This window comes from Lontra canadensis, unplaced genomic scaffold (assembly GCF_010015895.1).
Source record: "Lontra canadensis isolate GAN:19392208 unplaced genomic scaffold, GSC_riverotter_1.0 scaffold150, whole genome shotgun sequence".
Lineage (NCBI taxonomy): Eukaryota > Metazoa > Chordata > Mammalia > Carnivora > Mustelidae > Lontra > Lontra canadensis.
The window spans coordinates 2,869,796-2,889,137 of NW_022631144.1; positions in this window are offsets into that span (position 1 = coordinate 2,869,796).

A 19,342-nucleotide genomic window follows, 5' to 3' on the forward strand; every position below is an offset into this window, starting at 1 on the left:
GAGAAGCAGAGAGGGAGGGAGAAGCAGACTCATGGCTGAGCAGAGAACCAGATGCAGGGCTCAATCCCCAGACCCTGGGATCATGACCCCAGTCAAAGGCAGACACCCAACTAACTGAGCCCCCCAGGAACCCCAAGAGGCTAGTTCTTTTTATTTTTTTAAGATTATTTATTGATTTGACAGACAGAAATCACAAGTAGGCAGAGAGGCAGACAGAGAGAGAGGAGGAAGCAGGCTCCCTGCCAAGCAGAGAGCCCAATGCAGGACTCGATCCCAGGACCCTGGGATCATGACCTGAGCCAAAGGCAGAGGCTCAACCCCCTGAGGCACCCAGGCGCCCCAAGAGGCTAGTTCTGACTCCAAAGCACACCTTATATCAGTCCGTACTCTCCATGGCCACTGCTACTCCCCTGATCCCCCTTCACCATCTGCCACAAGACTGTCACAGTGTCTGATGGGTCTGTCCACACTTCCCCTCTTGAGCCTTCCAATCTACTCTTCAAATGGCAACTAAGGAAATTATTCAAAAACATAAATCAGTCCATGTGACTCCCTTCAGGATATCTTTGCTAGCTGCACACGGAATGAAATCCTAACTCCCTCTCCTAGCCCACAAGACTTCTCCAGCCTTCACTTTAAGCCACTGTCCTCTTCATTCTCAATGCTCTGGGAAACTTAGTTCCTGTTGGTTCCAAGAATGGACCCAGTGTCTCCCAGGCTCCAGACCCTTGTGTTTGCTTTTCCCTCTTCCTCCAGTACTCTGCCCAGATGCTTTCTATGTATGCTTCCTCCTTATCTTTCAGAACTCTTTCTCTGAAAGTGTTCTCCTTCATTACCTCATCTAAAATCATCCACCCACGTGCCTCACTAATCATTGTCTCGCACTGCTCCCTGTTCATTTCCTTCGTAGAACCTATAACAGGTGTGTTTCCATTTTTTGTTTATTTGTTCATTCAAAAAAATGTTTACTCAGCTTCTATATGTACCAGGCCCAGTCCCCCTACTGGTGTGGGAGGTATCAAGCAATCAAAAACAAACATGGCCCCACCTTCACTAGTGAAAGAGTCCAAGAAACAGACAGTTGTTAAATAGATAATACATACAATCTTAAGGCTAGAACTGTGGAAAGTGTTTTGTCCAGGGAGCCTCCAGAGCTCAAACTAGACAAATTTGGGCTAGTTAAGGAAGGTTTCTGCAAAGAGGTAAAAAATGAGCTGAGGGGGCGCCTGGGTGGCTCAGAGGGTTAAGGCCTCTGCCTTCGGCTCGGATTATGGTCCCAGGGTCCTGGGATCAGGCCCCACATTGGGCTCTTTCCTTGGTGGGGAGCCTGCTTCCTCTTCTCTCTATCTGCCTCCCTCTCTGCCTACTTGTGATCTCTCTCTGTCCAATGAATGAATGGAATCTTAAAAAAAAAAATGAGCTGAGGGTCTGTGCAGGAAAGGGTTAACTTAGGAGACCTGCATTGTTCAAACCCTGCACCTTCCAAAGGACTGGACCTGGAAGATGAGCGCTGAGCCCTTGGAGTTGCTCTACATGACAAGAGTGTTTTTATATGCCTGAAGCTTTGAATCACACAGCACCAGTTTATGCTAACAATGTGATTTATGGTAAATGTCAGGTTTTTCTCTGGGGGGTTGGAGTCTGAGTAACTGAGGTCAGTCACACAAAGACTATATGCCTATATACTGACCTGCAAACAAACCTCTGAATACTCAACTTGGGTGAACTTCCCCACTTGGCAACGCTCTATCCAATACATTGTTGCTGGGAGGCTGAAGTATCCGTGGAACTCCATGAGGAAAGAACAACTGGAAACCTGTGCCTCATTTCTTCTACATTCTGCTGCAAGTGCCTTTTTCACTTGTCTGAGTTTCATCTGTTTCCTTCCACTGTAACAAACTGTAATCATGAGTATAACAGCTTTTCTAAGTCCTGTGAATTCATCTAGCAAATCATTCAACCCAAGGGTGGTCTTGGGGCCTCCTGACAGATGGCCAATGAGAACAAGACAGAGGGAACAGTAGTTTCAAAAGTCCTATGGTTAGTTAATGTCATTGTTCCCACAAGTCATCCAAGACAGAAATCGGGGTGGGGGGTCTCATTGTGACTTCCCCTCCTTCCTCACCCACAGCATTCTATCAACAACAAATATGACTGATTTTTAACCTGAAATACTTCTCTATATTCAGTCACCTTGTTCTCAAGCCAGCCTTCATTTCTCTAATTCAGGCCCTACCCCTATTTTGTCTTTCAGTGGATCTCCATGCTTTCTCACCATTGAATCCTTTCTCTACCAGGGTGATCCATAGGCACTAAAATACTAATGTGACTTAAGACCCATAGACCCTGGCCTAAAGCAAAAGTCTTCACACTGTGCTTCAGGGGGTCCCTTGGGTATGTATGGAATGGTGAGGGGCTCCTGCTATTCTCACTTGAACAAAAGCAATGCAAACTTTGTAGATTTTATATATTGAGCTTCCTTCCAGTTTAAAGAAATGACTGAACGCACATGGGTGCCTAGCTGGCTCAGTAAGAGCATGTGACTCTTGATCTAAGAGTTGTAAGTTCAAACCCCATGTTGGGTATAGAGATTACTTAAATAAAATTTTAAAACAAACAAACAAAAAGAAAATAAAACACACAGACAAATAACCACACCCACACACTCTTTTGAAAAATGGAATGTAGGGTCCTTGGCACTATTAAACCATAGTCTCTGGCTGCCTCTTTGCCTTTCTCCCTATTTCTGCTTCATTCCTCTCTGCTTATAGCATTGATCTAAATGATCTAGACCTATACCTTTCAAACTTTTTAGTCTCAGGACCTCTTTACACTTTTAAAAAGTATGGATCCTCCATATTAGTATTTTCTCACTACTGAAACAAATCACCACAAATGTAGGCTTTTTAAATACCACAGATTTGTTATCTTACAGTTTTGGCCATCAGAAGTCCAAAATGAGTCCTCGGGATTATATTCCTTCTAGAAGCTCTAAAGCAAATAATTATTATATATTCTGCTGCAGGAGATCTCTGAGTCAGGCTTTGCAAAAATCAGTTTATAATACTAAAAGTCCACGAAGCTGTAAGTACTTCATTTTAGTTTTCACCTTTTCAGTCAATCTAGGTGTCTTACACCATTTCCCTCGATTGCTGATGCCAGGATATCTGTTCCAGGCAAAGTAGTTACATTTTCTTCCTTTCTCACTCCAGCAGTTGGATTAACAAAAACCTTACACCTCAGAACTGTTGCTAAAGTCATTTGATTGGAAATGGTTCCCACTTATCAAGCATTTCCTGCAAACCTGGCATTGTGTTAGCACATCCCATGCTTTATCACCTTCAGTCTCCACAACAACACTTCCCCAAAGGAACTATCACGATCCTCATTGTACCAGTGAAGGGGGGACATTCAGAGAAGTCACATAACTTCCCAGCCCACATGGTGGAAATGCGGGTTTGACCAAAAGTGTCCACCACAACACAGCTGACTATCTCCGGCAGCATGACTCAGCCCTTCCACACTTGTTATCGGCACAACTTTACTATTTCAGAAATTTCTAGTCCCGGAAGATGAAGATCCAAACAACTTAGCTGTTTGTTCCAGGAACTTTCTGAAATTCCATTTATCCAAACAATAGACTATTTAACGAGCAGTAGGCCCTTTCTCGGAACTCTTAACTGGGGTCATCAAACCACTGCTTACTCTTAAAAGCTCACTTCTGAACCTCACCCTGCTCTGTGCAACAATCCTAAACCGGTGCCCACTCTCCATCAGATCCCTGCTTTGAAAGACCAACAGGTCAGACCTCAAAAGCACTATAAGTCTCCTGCCTTGATGCAGGGCCTCCCCATCTCTGATGTTATTAAGACTGTCAGTGTCATAGTATCCTTTACTACAATGAGCAATTTGGATTTGTTTGATCAATAGGTTATTCTGGCATCTCTTCTAAGACTTGGCAGTCAATTCATAGCTTCTCCTATATTGACTGTGCTCCTGATCAGTGTCCATATTCTCTTCAGGTTCCTTGAACAAGTAAACCTTCACAGGTACCTATGTCCAACAGAACAGTGAATTGCCAATAAGTACCTCTCTGGAGCCCCAGGCTCAAGGTCAATCTGGCTTTGGTCCAGTACCAGGAGTGTAAATCCTGGACTAATCCCAGATATTCTCTTGTTCCCTTGTCAGTTAACATAGTATGCTAGAACCAATTATAGTTCATCCTAGAAAAGATCTAGAATAGCATTGGAGGCCTAGTTGCACTAAGAACATGCCTGGCATTTAAGGGCTGTGACAGAAGTCAAATTCCCTGAGTCCATGTGGTAAGTTTTCACTACATAACCAATAACCACAAAACCTCATTGTCATACAACAACAGGCATTTACTGCTAACACCTTTGAGTTCATCTGGGATTTGGCCTTGGGGTTCTGCTATCTCCTCTCAGATCATTCATGTGTCTGGGAGTCAGCTACCTGTCAGCTGACCTAGGCTGGTTTCAGCTGCGGTTCTTGGGATGACTCACCTCTGTTCCACTTGTCCCTCATCCTCCAGTAAGCCATTCCTGGCACAATTCTCATGGTTATGGCAAAAAATCAGGAGATCAAGTCCCAGTGCTTTAGACAATTTCAAGTCTCTACTTGCATCACATCTGCTATCATCCCATTAGCAACAGCAAAACATAGGACAGAGGTCAAGGTCAAGCAGGGAGGGTTCTACAAAGTTACACTGCAAAAATCATGGATAAAAGCAGAGATAAAGAACAGGAACCAGGCAATTTTCTCTCCTCCAGACTTCTACCCCATAACACATGGCCTGTACAGCCCCTCATATAAAGTCCATCCCATGAGGAACAATCTCTGGGTTTCAATTTTATAAGCGTTTTGCTTAACAAATCAATACAAGAAAGCAGACTCTCTTGCATATCTCAAGATCTCTTACTCCTGTCAGAGAGGTACCATATTCTATAGATTGTTTTTATCCCTGACACTTCTGTCTGTCCTTTCTCCAAGAACCACAAGAAATGAAAACACAAAGGGACACTGCCCAGGGAAGATGTGTTGGTACTGGAAATCTCTGGTGCATTCGATGTCACTTTCTCCTCCTAAGTGACTCCCTTGGATGACACCTCTCTCTCTGATTTTCGCCCATGGCTCCCTAGCCTCTTTCTCTTTTAATATCTGTTGCATGTGAGGGAAAGTGCAGGTTTTGAATCAAACAGTTTTCGGTTGGCCTCTTAGCTTATTCATTTAAAGGCCACACTCCCCTAACTGAGCCTCAACTTTCTTGTCTGCAAAGCAAGAATAGGATCTCTCTGCGGGGACAGTTGGGAATGTTGAGTGAGACAATGTGCAGTGAATGCACAGCAGGGTCCAGAGACATTAGGTCCCTTCTCATTTCCTCTGCTCTTCACTAGAAGAGGCTGCAAAAGAAGGTCTTAAAATAACAGGTGTAGATTCATAAGAACAATTTGATTTGCAAAAGGTAGAGAATATGACTCAAAGCCATTTAGGAAAAAGATATTATTTGTAGGCTCAATTAACTGAAAATCCAGGGGTAGATCTTGTTAAGGACCTGATGGGTAAAGTCCAATATAATTAGGGCTCATTCTCTCCTCTTAATCTCGTAACTCTGCTCTCCCCACATTGGCTTCTCTCAGGGTGCATTTACTTCCAAGTGGCCTCTGGGACTGCGAGGTCACCCCTCACAGCACAGCTGCCAGTGAAAATCCTGTCACCCAAAGCACATAGACTCAGAATGGGAAAGGCCTGGTTCCCCAGAGGTAGGGTCACCAGATAAAATATAAGACTTCTGATTAAATTTAAATTTCAAGCAAACAACAAATTGTTTTTTAATATACGTACATCCTATGCAGTATTAAAATTTTCCTTCTCGTTGGGGTAGCCATGTCTAGCAAATAAAAATACAGGACACCCAGTTACACCCAGTTAAATTTAAATTTCAGACAAACAACAAATCATGTTTAAGTTTAGTTTAGTTTAAGTATGCATAGGGCATACTTAAACTAAAAAATGATTTGGGGGTGCCTGCATGGCACATTTGGTGAAGTGTCCAGCTCTTGGTTTTAGCTCAGGTCACGATCTCCGCGTCACGAGATGGAGCCTTGTGTTGAGCCCTGAATTGGGCTCCATGCACAGCAGGGAGTCTGCTTGAGATTCTCTCTCCCTCTCCCTCCTGTTCACTCTATTTCAAATAAATACATAAAATCTTTTAAAAATGGTTATAATCTTTTTTAAAAGATTTTATTTATTTATTCAACAGAGAGAGAGAGATCACAGGCAGAGAGGCAGGCAGAGAGAGAGAGGGAAGCAGGCTCCCCTGAGCAGAGAGCCTGATATGGGGCTTAATCACAGGACCCTGGGATCATGACCTGAGCCGAAGGCAGAGGCTTTAACCCACATGCCCCCAAAATGATTATATTCTTAAGAGAAGGAAAAAGTCACACAGATACAAAAGAAACAGGCCCATTACAGAAGGAAACTGACTTGACTTCTGTCTTGCATTCCTACTTCAACCCCAAGACTCATGGCCAGTCTCAATCCACAAATCTTACTAGGCATAAGAAGATAGACTTTATTTTCCTCTCTCATTACGATTTCTCCATAGCAATATTTAAAACAATTAAGAATTTTTCCAAGGTCATTTATATGTAGCCATTACATTTACAAAGGGAATTTGAAAGTAGTCCCTGTCTACCCCATTATTTAACAGATAAGGGTGCTAGGATCCAAACAGCTGAAAAAAGCAATTCAAGGTTACCTAGTGTTTTGGGACCAGACTGCCTCGAAAACTCAGATTTTCTGAAACCTAATCATTATCATTTCCACTATTTCTCTGATAATCTTCGCTCCCGCATCCAGAAAGAAGTCATTTGAGACTTTGTACAACTTTGAGTTGAGAGAAATAAGAGAAACCTCTCCTTCCACAGAGCACCAAATGCGGCCCCCACGAGGAAGAGGTGATGCATCCGCAAAGCCAGTGGCTTACACCGAGGCCAGGAACGTCCTCAAAGCAGGTGCATGACCCAGTAGAACCTTTCGTTGAAAAATCCAGGAGAAGCTGAGCTCCCACACTGTGACTCAGTATCCATGTTCCGCAGAGTCCACTTCCGGCAGCAGCCATCGCCAGGCGGACTACCCTGCAGCCCTTCAGAGTTTCCTTTTGTTGACAGCGATTGTACCAGCTGAGCGACTCTTTTGAGCCACACAACAAAAAGGCACTAAAAGAGGCAGCTTTCAAGATCTAATCTATGGGTTAAGACCACCCCTTCCAGGCAAGCAGGGTGGCTGTCAGCTGTCAGCTTCCACGGTGGAAGAGCAGCGTGTGTCCTCTGCCTAACGCAGCCACCCCGCCACCCTGCCACTCCTACACCCCACCACCGGGCTCAGTCTGATAAAGGCCGGCCCGGCCCACAGACTACATTCCTCCGCAGAGCAGCTGCACTTACGTCTGCACACGTCCCATTGTACTGTTGATTGAATGAGGCCTCTTGGGGACTGTGTTTGTAAATGACAATCATAGTAATGCCAAAGCACCGGGGGACACAACCATCTTGGGTTCTGCCATCAGAGACGTCTGTACCACTACGATAATTTTTTTTTTCATTAAAAAATAAAATACAATCACAGTAAAATCCACATTCTCGTCTGGTGGATTTTGTGACTTCTCCTCTAGACAGAGCAAGTCCTTAGCGCAAAGCAATTTAGAGCATAAGCTTTAGAGGCATGAACAAGTCCCAAGTCCACTCTTGCTTGAGGGGACAGGTCATGGAACCACTTGGAGCTCTAAGTTTCTCAGCTAGGAAATGGATATAGAAACCCATTTTATGTACAAAATTGTACCCCCAAAGGGCTATGGGGAGCTGAGTGGGATAAGGCATGAACAGCACCTCACCTGACATCTGGCACCTTCTAGAGCCCAGGAAATATGAGATATTCTTTATTTTACCAAATATATGTAAGACTAAAAACAATAGCCAAAAACAAGTGTGTGTGTACATATATATATATACATATATATATATATATATATGTATATATATATATCCTAGTTCCTAGATCTTCTCTTCACCAGGTTCAATCCCTTTCTCTAATCAGAGAAAAGGAGTTACTATTTGAAAAGTGATTCCAAGCACTGAAGGACACAGTAAGTGCCATATAATTGCCAGCTGTTGTTGATAGCATTGTCATTGTTATGATTATTACTGATTGAGAGGCTACAGACCTTTTGGAAGCAGATCTCAATTGATTTGATCCATAGATTAGCTACTGGCTTTCTTTTCTCTGCAATTCTGGGAGGAAAGGAAGATGAAATCTCCTGAAGAATGGAGGTGAAGTGTGATTAGAATTAGGTTAGAATAGGGATCAATAACTGAGAACCCACAGGGCAAAATCCAAAGCCCACTGTCTGCTCTGGTAAATAAAGTTTTATTTGAAACCCAATAAACCCCACTCACAGCATACATGTTGTCTATGGCTGCTTTTGCATTACAGTGGCAGAGTTGAATAGTTATCAAATAGACCTTAGGACCTACAAAGCCTGAAATAATTTATTCCCTGGCCCTTCATGAAGAAAGTCTTCTGGAGGGATGCCTAGGTGGCTCAGTTAAGCATCTGCCTTGGGCTCAGGTCACGATCCCAGGGTCCTGGGATCAAGCCCAGAATGGCACCAAGCTCCCTTCTGAGCCTGCTTTTCCCACTCCTTCTGCCTGCTGCTCTTATTTGTGCTCTCCCCCACCACCACTTCCTCCCTCCCTGCTCAGTCTCTGTCAACTAAATAGATAAAATCTTTTAAAAAAAAAAAAAAGAAAGAAAGAAAGAAAGTTTGCTGGTGCTCCTAGCTGGCTCAGTAAGTGGAGCATGTGACTGTTGATCTTGGGGTTGTGAGTTCAAGTCCCACATTGGGTGCAGAGATTACTTAAAAATAAAATCTTGAAAACAAAAAGAAAATTTGCTGACCCTGGCCAGAGGGAAAAGAATGAACCCAGAACAGCATCTGGCACATAGTAGGTCATCAGTAAATATATATTGAAAAAAATGAACGAATTGAATACATGAATAGTTAAGAAGCAGCTGATTTATTGTTGATCCTGACCTATCAAGTTCTTCATGAAGTCACAACCACTTCATATTGATGTGTCAGCTCTATTATTGTCCTGGAGAATTGCTTGAGCCATTGTTGGGAATGAATAAGGCATAAATATCACTTGTAAATCAGATACAATGGTACTGGGTTCCTGCCAGTTGGCTCCAAGTGTCCCATCCTCTGTCCTATTCAAGCAGTAGAAGGAGAGAGGAAGCTGGTGATGGTGGAAGATTCATTGAATTTACATTGAGATAAGATAAAGAATAGAGAACAAAGGGGGGCAGACTAAAATGGTGCATTTGCCTCTAGTTATATCAAAGGAAAAGCATGCATCTGATTCCCAGATAAGAAATGTAGACCTCAATAAGAGGATAAGAAATGTAGACCTCAACATTCAGAGAGATCAATGAACATAGTCATTTTGGCAACAAAAACTAAATAAAACCTGAGTTTGGCTTTGAGATTTGACAAAGGCTTTGGCTGAATCAGATTATAAGAACACAATCTCCAGCTAAAGCTTCCATCAAAATTCTTAGCTTAAATGTGAATGCCTGGACTTTCCCCCAAGAGAATGCCAGCTCTGTGAAGGTCCAGGCTCATCTTTGATTTCTGTTTCTGCCTACAGAGCTTAGCAGTTATTCTGTGCTGAGAAGTCTTACATAGGGATCCTGAGTAAGACCTGATGTCTGAGGAACTGAAGAAGGGCCTCAAACAAGTGGTAGACCAGCTGTCCCAGAAGGCACCTTGTGGTATTCTTGGTTAAGAGATCTGGTATTGGTCTCCTGGTTCTAGTTTGCCCTGATCGTTTGTTATTGGCCCAACATCTCCATCACCTTCTAGTACTAATGACTGAATTTCCTCCAAGAAGACACTTCTTCCCTATTCTCACCTATGTGATCTATCTAGGAACCCCTTTCCTCATCCCAGGGATGGATCCTAATTAGTTTACATATAGTCCATCCCTCTAGCCATACTGGCAAACTATTTTATAAAACAAAACAAAAACAACAACAACAACAAATGAAAAACAAAACACTAAAATCTCCATGGCTTTAATATAATAGGGGTTTATTTCTTGTTCACGTGAATAGAGTCTTAATTGGTGGTATTGATTTTCCTCTATGCAATGATTCAGGGACTCAGGCTCCTTTTATTTGGTTGATCCACCCATCTCAAACACATGTATCCAAAGTCATTCTAGGGGTAATCTCCATTCCTGTCAGCCAGAAAGGAAAGAATGCCTCAAGATCATCTCACTGTTATTCAAATTTCTTGGCCAGAATTCTGTTACATGGCCACATCTAACTATAATAGAGGTTGAGAAATGTAGCCTAGATGTTTACACAGAAGAAAGAGATGCTGGATTTAGTAAACAGTGAGTCTGTCTCTGTCACAGATGGGAATTTACTTTAATTGGAGACAATGATGCATAAGTTACTTCTGCTGGGAATTCTGGGGAAAAGATACCCCATTGATTGGGTTTAGAGAGGAAGTGTGTCTGAAATTCTGGCATCAATAAGCAGTCTGAGAATGATGCCAACCCACAAAACCCAGAGCTAAGACATGGATACTGGGGACATCACTTAAATTCTGGATTAAGCCATGCCTGAAGCCAGACGTATCTCTGGACTTTCCATCTGTGTGAGCCAATAAATCCCCTTTTGGTGTAAATCATTTTGACTTGGGTTTTCTTTTGCTTATTACTAAATTTGTCTAAGGTACATCGTTATTGTTGGCTGCCAATAAACTCCATTCTCCTGTCCTCCCAATTCTGTTGATGGCAAAGAGGCAATAAAAGGAGAGGCTAAGTGTTCAGAATCTGCAGCCAAACTGCCTGGATTTGAACCTCAAGAGTTGCCAATTTCCTTGAGCACATTACATTTTTGTTTTCCTCACTGATAAATAAAGAACAAAAATAGTACCTACCTCATAAGATTGTTGAAGATTTGTGGAGTGATTTATGTAAATGTTGAGAATAATGCATAATATATGCATAATAATGCATAATACTTAAGAAGACTATACATTATGCATAATATATGCATAATATATGCATAATGCTTAGAAGACTATACAGATACTTATGATTGTTACTATTGATACTTATGATAGTTATTATTGTTACTGTTGTTGATGTGTTAGACCTACATTGTACCCTTTGCCCTCACCTCAAAGAAAGTATCAGCTGCCCGATGCTTTCCGTAGCTTCTCCCCACTCTCTCTTTTCATACACAGCACTCTCTCCTCCATACACACCTCTCCTCCTATCTTAATTGACATGAGATTGTGGGGAAAAAAATAATTTATTTTACTACCCATATCAGATCCATTAGCTCACCATGGAGGAAATGGACTTTTTGAACCCTGGAAGCTTCATGTATTAGCAACCAGAGATACACACAAAACAAAAGTAGCAAAGATCCAAAGCTCCATTTTCCATTTATTGCGAGTGCAAATCCTCTCTTGTAAGGTGGCAGGAGGGAACCAAGTACAAAGTCCAAAACGCCCTTTCGCTTAACTAAAATATCACCAGCATGAACTTCTCCACAAACCAGAAGCAACTGTTTATTTTCTCAAAACACCTCTCAAGGCCCCATGAACCTTATTTTATGTGGAATCTATTGTCTCTTTCTATAGGATTCTACCCCATCCCATCTCCTGGTGGTCCACAAACCTCAGGGGAATGTACAGTCCAAAAGGGAAGGCCAAAAGGCAGATTAGTAAGACTCCCACATACAGGCTAGGAGAAAAATTGGTCTTGGGTACTGTCATTGCAGCTTGTCGCCACACGGGGTCACTGTTAAAGACAGATGCTGCAGGTGCCAGAGGCCAGGTGCTGGCCGGTCCCAGTTGTTGCTCCAGGTGTCCTGTCCTGGCTCCCTAAGGAAGTCCATCTAGTGCCAAAGTGAATCTAGTGTGCTCCCAAGGTTGCCTCTCTCAGGGACTGGCTCTTCCAATTCACATGCCACCTTTCACAACATTCAGCCAACCCCAGGCTCACGGAATCAGGCAGAATTCATTCTATAATTTACCTCCTCACCGCCATCATAACCGTCCCGCTTTTCCTCTTCAATGTGACCATTTTTAAAAACTGTCGCATTACATCCTCCTTCCCCTCTATGGGAGACCCTCCTCAGTGGCTTCCAGACACGGTGCCTTTAGAAAGGAAATTGCCCTCATGATTCCAGAAGGCACCTCTCTCATGATAGAAAACACGTTTAAGGTCAGGCAGCGCACCCTGCTACCACCTAAAATCAGTCTCCGGCTAACTCCTCCCCAGCAAGAAGGAACTTGAGGTAGGTGCAGCTCACCCTCTGCCCTGCCCCGGACCCCACACACACTCCGTGGGCCGATTGAAGAGACTGCTTGCCCTGTGTCTTAGTTGTCTCATGTTTTTTACCCTCTTGGTCCTTCAGGTTTTTGCCGCCTTGACCGTTAGCCATATTCAACTGAAAAGTTTTAATCAACATATTTATTGAATAAAATATAATGGTCCCTGTTCTTTAAGAAACAGGTTCAGTACAACTTTCTCTACATCAAGGACACAAATATACCAAATTATGAAAATGTAAGTACTAAAATTCTTTTTTAAAAAATCATTAGGGTGGCTCGGTCAATTAAGTAAATGCCCAACTCTTGATTTTGGCTCAAGTCATGATCTCAGGGTTGTGAGATTTAAGCCCTCTGTCAGGCTAGCCCTGGGTGTAGACTCTGCTTAAGATTCTCTTTCTCCCTCACCTTCTGCCCCTCCCTACTCCCTCTCTTTAAAAGAAATAATTAGGGAAAAGTTTTGTAACGTTGATTTGGCAATGATTTGTTGGATGTAACACAAAAAGCACAGGCAACAAAAGAAAAAAATAGATGAATTGGACCTCCTCAAAATTTGAAAATGTTTGTGCATCAAGGGACACTATCAACAGAGTGAAACGGTAAGTCATGGAGAAAATGTTTGCAGATCATATATCAACAGAGTGAAAAGGTAAGTCATGGGAGAAAATGTTTGCAGATCATATATCTGAGAAGAGATTAATACCCAGAATATGTAAAGAGCTCTTACAATTCAACAACGACAACAACACCAAAAAAAAAAAAAAAAAACCCAATTTTAAAATGGGCAAAGGAGTTGAATGGACATTTCTTTAAAGAAGATCTACAAATGCCCAATGAGTACCTAAAAAGATGCCCTACATCATTAATCATCAGGTAAATGTGAATGAAAATCACACTGTGATACCACTTCACATCCATTAGGATGTTTACTATAAAAAAAAATAAAAATAACAAGATGTTGGTGAGCTGTGGAGAAATTGAAACCACCATGCACTGCTGATAGAAATGGACACTGATAGAACCTCTGTGGAAAACAGGATAGCAGGTCCTCAGAAATTACACAAAAAATTATAACCTCACAAACCATACAGCTAAGCTTCTCCCAAATTCATGACCCACTGGCACAATCTGGTTCATCCTCAAAACAAACAAATAAGGGATCCTGAATGGCTCAGTCAGTTGAGCATCTGACTCTTGGTTATGGCTCAGGACATGATATTGAGATCATAAGATCCAGCCCCACCTTGGGTTCTGTGCTGAGTGTGGAGTCTGCTTAAGATTCTCTGTCTTGGGGTGCCTGGGTGGCTCAGTGGGTTGAGCCTCTGTCTTTGGCTCGGGTCGTGGTCTCAGGGTCCTGGGATCGAGCCCCGTGTGGGGCTTTCTGCTCAGCAGGGAACCTGCTTCCCCCGTCTCTCTGCCTGCTGCTCTGCCTACTTGTCATCTCTCTCTCTCTGTCAAATAAATAAATAAAATCTTTAAAAATTTAAAAAAAAAAAGATTCTCTGTCTCCCTCTCTCTCTCTGTCCCCCTGCTCTCCTGGTGCTTACTTGCTCACTCTCTCTCTCTCTCTCTCAAAAATAAATAAATAAAAATAAATAAACAAATAAATAGAATTAGCAGATGATACAACATTCCACTTGAGGGTATATATACACAAGAATTGAAAACAGAGACTCAAATAGATATTTGTGCACGCACGTTCCTGGCAACATTATTCACAATTGCCTAAAGGTGGAAACAGCTCCAGTGTTCTTCGGAGATGAGTGGGTAAAAAAGTATGACAGATTGAAACAGTGGAATCTTATTCAGCCTTAAAAAGGAAGGAAATTCTGACAAATGCTTCAACATCGGTGAACCTTGAATACATTCTGCTAAGTGAAGAGAGCAAGACACAAAAGGACAGATATTGTGTAATTCACTTATATGAAACACCCCCAAGTAGTCAGAGTCATAGAGACACTAAGTAGAGTGGTGGCTGCCCGCAGCTGAGGGCGGGGGCAAGAGCAGCAGCCGTCTGGGTATGGGAGTGTCAGTTTGGGAAAGACGGGTATTCGGTTCGAGAAGATGAGTAACGATGCATCTTCTGCATCACATATGTGTCGTACTGCATATTGATGAACGTACATCATGCTATGAACTATACACTTAAAAATGGCTAACATGGTAAATTTTCTGTTACATACATTTTACCGCCATGAAAAAAAAAAAGGAGAGAAAATGAATTGCCTTTTTAACTTATGTACCCTTGAATTGTATTTTTCTTAGGTTAGTAGTCCTCAACCAAAGAGAAAGAAAAACAAAAGTAAAATGAAAACAGAAATTTTCTGCTTCAGATCTCCAGGAAGACTTAGTGAAGCTAGATTGATTTAAAAAAAAAAAAAAAGTCAAAACACAAAGGTATCTAGTTGAAAAGCCCAAGAACCTTGACGGTTATGTGGCTTGTCAAAGGTTATATAATCCATGAACCGGAGAAGGTGTGATAGTTTCATGATTTTTTACATCTTGGGATAAGACATTGAGAATGATCAATTCCAAAGGCTTCTTTGAGTGTTGTCTGAAAGTTTGTGACAGCACCACATCTCCCTGCATCTCTAAGGAAGGCATTCACTCCCACAGAGCCCCACAGGGTAAGAAGTCCAGGGGGGACCTTATAGGCCACTCAAGCCAGTGAAGACTCTTTCTCTCAGGAACCAATGGGGGCTGGGACTCCAGGAGGGAACATGGCAGATGGGAATGTTAGAGGGAGAACATAGGTGGTATTGGGGCATAAGTCACCGATTTCCAGTTACCAGACTGCCTGCAGTACACTTTAAATCACTTAGGATAAATAACACGGCACATGTATGAGTGACCACATATTAGTTTTTGACCTTCATCATGGAACCTGGTTAAAATTTATCTCCCTTCCATCTGGAGTACAAACATGAGGAAAGGCTGGTTGACATTTGAAAACTTCCAAACAAGAAAAGAAGAGAAGAGATAGGAGAGGGGAGGGGACGGGGGAAAGATAGCTTCCAAACAAAAGCCTACAGACCAGAAATAACCACCACTTCAGTAACTAAACATCCCATCAACACCAGGTGGTGAATTATAGTATGACATAGATAAGGAAAGTTTTTCAGTATTGACATTGTGATTATCATCAGTTTTTCCTTATCTTTTGGAATGTTTCCTCCAGTATATAAAAATGCTGTTATTTCTGTCATCTTCCAAACATCTTTCTTGACTCATTTGTACCCACCACCCTTGCCAGTTAATGCCTTATTTCTTTGCTTTTCATTTACTACAGAACACAGTGAGAGATCTACTCTGTCTCCATTTTCTCTCCTCCCATTTCTTACTCCATTCAGGCATTCTTCCCTACCTCTCCACTGAAATTGCTCGTCAAGTTCACCAAAAGCCACCATGTTGCTGAGTCCAAAAGAAAAGCATTCATCCTCACCATATATCACCTGCCACCACCACTCAACACAAGTGAGCATTCCTCCTCCTTGACCCAGTTCTCCTTCACCTGTTACTGTCAGAGCTCAGGCTCAGTCTGCTCTCTATACTCTCTCCTTTGGGGATACTCCCTGTCCCAAGGCTTTAAATATGACCCACAATGCTAATGATCCTCAAGTGTGGATATCCTGCCCTGGCCTGGAACACTGGACTCATTTATTCAACTATCCCTTGACAACTCCACTTGGATACCTAATAAACTATTCAAACTTATCATATCCAAGATCGAATTCCTAAATATCCCCCCCAACACCTACAAAACCCTGCTTTGCTCCCACCTCCCTTCTCAATGGTCGGCAACTTCATTCTTAGAATTACTCAGGCCAAATATGCGGGAGTCCTCCTTGACTCCTCTCTTTCTGACTCACCCACATCCAAATTACTAGTAATTTTTTTGGCCCTCAGTGAGAAATATACCAAGAAGCTAACTCCTTCCCATTATCTCCTCAGCTCCAACTGTTGCTCAGGCCACCATTTTGTCTCACCTGGCCTGTCCAACCGCCTGCTCGGAGGTGACCCTTGCTCCTCCCAGGTCTATTCTCCACACAGCAGCTGGGATGATGGCTTCCTACAGAAGCCAGATTATGTCTTTCCTCTACTCAACTTCTCCAATATCATCCTCACTTAGGACCTTTACCTCCCGGCTCCCATTTCCACCCCCACATGAGGGCTTTTATATCTCTGTTCCCACTGTGTGGAGTGCTCCTCTTGGATAACCACTTAGCAAACCCCCATCTCTGGGAAGTCCTTCTCACATTTCACCTTTACACCGTGGCTTACTTTCTGCAATGTTCCACTGCTCTATTTAATTTTCCTATCTCTCCAGAACCCCTTTCATCTATACAACTGCCTCTGTCTTAAAATTTTTAATTTTTTTTAATTTAAATTCAATTAACCAACCCATAATACATCATTAGTTTCAGATGTAGTGTTCAACAATTCATCAGTTGTGTATAACACTCAATACTCATCACATCACACGCCCTCCTTAATGCCTTAATTCTTAAGTGTTCTTTTAACAGGTGACCCTGCATTTGCATTTCACACAGGACCCCACAGGTTATGTAGCCACCCTTACTTAAAGATCTCTACTTGCCTCCATTTTCTGATTTGTAAAATACAGACAATAACAGTACCTTCCTCTTGGGAATTTTGAGAGGATTAAATAATATAGTAAGTGTTAAGTGCCAGGCATGTAATACTTACATATTCATTCACAACAATTTGATTGTCTATGATGCATTGGGCAGTGTTCTAGCCACTGCAGAAATGCCTATGAACAGTTGTTGTCATGGACCTTACTTTCCAGTGAGGGAACCACAGTTGCTATCACATGGAACAAGTACTATGCGGAGAACAAAACAGAGTAATGTGACAGAGTGGTTGGATGACCACATTAGCTTGGGTAGTCGGGGGTGGCTTCCCTGTGAGGCAACATTTAAATGAAAACTGAAGACAAGGGGGAAAAAATGAACCATGCTAAAAGCAGGGGGAAGAGTATTCCAAGCAAAGGGAGTAGCTCCCCAAAATGCCAAGGATGGGAATTCACTTGGGGTGTCAGAGGCACAGAGTAAAGGCGGGGTGGGTGTTGCCGCAGAGAGCATCACAGAATGTTCCAGGATGAGGCCAGAGAGAAGACTGGAGCCCAGACCCAGTAGAACCCAAAGCCACAGCAGCAGGTTGATGCTGGTTAGTGCTGGTCATTCAGGAGTTGTAAGCTAGAAAGGCTTGATCTTACATGCACATTTAAAAGATGATTCTGACCGCTATTGGGAGAATGGGCTGGGGGAGCCAAAGGTGGAAGGAAGTGTGTCAGGTAGGTTGCAGCTCTACCACCATCATTATGGAAGCAAGAGATGAGGACGGCTTAAAGCAGGACCATCGTGGTAGAGGTGAAAAGTGGTCAGATCCACCATCAGATCTGACCCATTGCAGGTGGAATCAGTAGGAATTGCTGATCTCACCAGTGAGGAAAAGAGAAGAAACAAATATGATTCAGGCCAGTTGAGCAGATTAGTGTTCACGATGATCACGTAAATACCAAATATGATGATATAAATACCAAATGATTCATATCAATTAATTAAGTAATTAACCAGAAATCCTCATGAAGAATCAGGATATTCTCCTGGGCTAACATCCCAACCAGAAAGGCACCTGGTTGAGGGCTGGTGCCGGTAGTGTCAGGGAATGTCAGTGGACAGACTGCCTGACTATGGGAGAGGAAGAACACTGAATGGGAAGTAGAGGAGGAAGCTCAAGGGGAACTTTGCCTACTTTACAGTTTTGCCGAAAGCAGGACCTGCTGACTGGTCTCTACAAAAAGGAAAAACAAAATTTAAAAAAAAAAAAAAAGTCTGCCTCATGGAAAGATTTAAACTAACAAAGGAAGAGGAAAGGGCCAGGAGGATGGGGATATATGTGTTTGGACACATCCCCCTCTTGGGAAAGCTGACTCCTGAAAAGGCCAGTATCTGATGAGTGTGCAGGAAGCCCTTTTGCCCTGTCAGTTCCTAATAACAACCGGTGGTTCTATTTACCCTCTCAAATCCCAGGGCAGAGGAACCAGGAGGGGTGTTTGGGGCCAGGTAAAGGCATGGGCATTCATCCATCTGTTTGTTCAGCCCTTTCTGTAGGATGGAAAGCATTACGGGGAGGGAATGCCTGGGTCCCAATGTATCTGCTACCTGAAGACAAAACATTTCTACCAAAACTGATAGCCATAGCCCCTTGAGCCCCAATACAATGATGTCCTTCTTGGAAAATTCAGTCCTTAAGGAATGACAATGTACTAAGGGTGCTTCTCTAGGAAGATTAAAAATTTAATGTAGAACACTAAACACATATATAAGTTAGGGCATGCTATGTGAAGTTGCTGGTATTAGTCTTTTTTTTTTTTTAACCTAAAATAGTGACTATTGCATATGGTTCAACCTGATATCTGCCTTGGTAGGCTAATGAAATCATGTGGGCAAAATTCAGCCATGGCAATAAATCTTATCTTAAATATATTCCACTATCCTTTCTTCAAAATCCTAGAATGCTTCTGTTTCCTTTGAGAAAGTAATTTTGAGGGACTGGAGCAATTTGGATTACTTGCAGGAGAAAACGATTTAGCCATATTCCTCCAGGATGCACCCAGCTTTCAAGTCAACCACCAAAATGTTCAAAGCTTAAAGAAGTTTGCAGGGGGGGGCGGTGCCTGGGGTGGCTCAGTGTGTTAAAGCCTCTACCTTTGGCTCAAGTCATAATCTCAGGGTCCTGGAATCGAGCCCCGCATCGGGCTCTCTGCTCAGCAGGGAGCCTGCTTCCCTTCCTCTCTCTCTGCCTGCCTCTCTGACTCCTTGTGATCTCTCTCTCTGGAAAATAAATAAATAAAATCTTAAAAAGAAGAAGAAGAAGTAGTAG